Raw genomic sequence first — 2,322 nt, 5'->3', positions numbered from 1 at the left:
AAGACACGCAAAAACAAAACGCCCCCTCTCCCACACAAAACAAACAAACAAATATACACGTACACACAAAACAAAAACAAACAAAATTATGTACACACAAAACAAACAACGAAGTACATAATATGTACTGGTAAGCGCCGGCGACAAGTCCTATCCACTAAGCATCGGCTAGACGGGACAGGACGGGATTACAGATCAATCAATATGTAGGCAGGCTGGGAGGGCGACACAAACATACGAGGACAAGGGGTCAAACAGACAGACAGACGAAACAAATTATCCAGGTCGATGAACCGATCCATCGATCTTCTCAGAGATCGGCCCGCGGGGATCAAACTCAAACACGCCTATCATCACTTCGTCTTTTTGTTTGGGGTGAGTTACGACTAGGATCCCTGATGGATTTTGAAAAGTATTTTTTTTAGTAGAGGTTTTACGGCGCTCGCAACTGCATAAGGTAGGTCATAATATGAGCGCCAAGGGGTGGATGTCTACAGAGAAATCTTTCCAGGGAATTGGGCTTACTCTGCTCACCTCTCTAGCTTCAACAGCACAAAGTCTGTTTCGACTTTTAAGGCACCCCGGAAATAGCGGGTCGCAAGAGTGTGACAAACATACAAAAGAAGTAAAGGAAAACGACGAAAGTAACGATTAGGAAAGAGAAAGCAGCAGTTCCCTGTTGTAGTTCAGGCACAGTAATGAACATGGCATTGCTGAATCAGCCCATTTACAATTCTACTGTGCATAAGAACGAGAAACGCCCCCCTTTTGGGAATGGCCTAAAGACACTTCAGTCAGTGGCACCGCCCGGGGGGGGGGGGCGCTAAGGGGTTAATCATCATTTTAAAAACATAGTTTTGTTAAGAGTTTTACGGTAATTGCAACACAATTAGGTCATGTAAGTGCAAATAATGAGAGGTTTTTGTTTTAGAGAGAGTTTTACGGCACATACATACTGTTCAGTCAAATCAGTGCTGAAGATTATTAGAGGTGTTACAAACGAGAAATATACAAAATAAGACTTTTTAAAAAGTCTATTGAAATAGTTTCAGTAACGAGCTTTACGGCAATAGCAACAAAAAGAATTAGGTCATACACGTGCCGAAGGTTAGAGGTGTTACTATTAGAGATATAACAAAGAAAGAAACGAAGCAGGAGAAATAAGGAAAAAATTTTTCTCTTTCTTTTAAAGTTTTGCTAAGCGTCTTACGGTAAATAAATGGCAACACAATTAGGTCATGTAAGTGCGAAGGATTAGAGGTTTTTGTTTTATAGACAGTTTTACGGCACTTGCACACTGTTCGTCATACCAGTGCTGACGATTATTAGAGCTGTTACTAACGAGAAGTATACCAAAAAAACCCGGTTTAGTTCATTGAAATATTTCAGTAAAGAGCTTATGGCAATTACAACATAATTAGGTCAAACACGTGCCGAAGATTAGAGGTGTGACTACTAGAGATTAACATACAAAGAAAAGAAGGAGGAGACATAAAGACGACAAGTGTTTGAAAGGAAATTGTTTCATGTTTTAGTGGGTGTTTTACCGCAATTGCAACACTATACGGTCATTTAAGTGCCGAAGACTAGAGGTGTTACAAGAGAGTATCAAACACAAAAAAAGAAGAGGGAGATATTAATAACGACGATAAATGTTTAATAGGACAGAATGACCAAACCAAACCAAAGTACCCGTCAGCTTGTTTGGGATGAGTCATGCCTGAAATTCCCTTCTTTATTTATTATCTTTCTTTTACACGGTCTTACTAAGAGTTTTGCACCAACTGCAACACAATTGGGTCATATAAGTGCCAAACATTAGAGTAAGAGTTTTACGGCACGTGCATACCCTTCGGTCACATAAATGCTGAAGATTAGAGGTGTTGTTACTAACGAGTAACATATACACACTAAAAGGTTTAGTTTACTGAAATAGTTGTAGAGAAGAGCTTTACGGTAATTATTACACCACAATAATTGGGTCATGCACTTGCCATAGATTAGAGGTGTTATTACTAGAGACAAATAGATAGATAGATAGAGATAGAAACAGAAATTGAAAGGCAGACAGGCAGGCAGGCAGGCAGGCAGGCAGACAGACGACATAAAATTACTATACAGACAGAGCGCCAATGTCCAACACGGTAAAACAGAGGTCGTCCACCCCACTTACTGCTCTCTGATGTTCAGATTCCACAAAGCCACAGACCGGAGAGACCCAAAAACAGACAGACAGACAGACCAGACAGATAGATAGATAGATAGATAGACAGACAGACAGAAAGACAAACAGACAGACACAGAGAGACTGATAGATAGATA

At 40.2% G+C, this 2,322-nt stretch overlaps 1 protein-coding gene across 2 annotated transcripts in view; it reads right to left on the bottom strand.

Annotated features, from left to right (window-relative positions):
• Positions 1-2,322, bottom strand: part of LOC101859862 (liprin-beta-1) — a 105,037-nt gene that overhangs the window by 26,501 nt on the left and 76,214 nt on the right. The gene's annotated exons all lie outside the window — the stretch shown is intronic.

This window comes from Aplysia californica, unplaced genomic scaffold, assembly GCF_000002075.1.
Source record: "Aplysia californica isolate F4 #8 unplaced genomic scaffold, AplCal3.0 scaffold00223, whole genome shotgun sequence".
NCBI classification, from domain to species: domain Eukaryota; kingdom Metazoa; phylum Mollusca; class Gastropoda; order Aplysiida; family Aplysiidae; genus Aplysia; species Aplysia californica.
The sequence above is the reverse complement of the archived record's forward strand: the minus strand, read 5'-3'. Positions and strand labels throughout refer to the sequence as shown.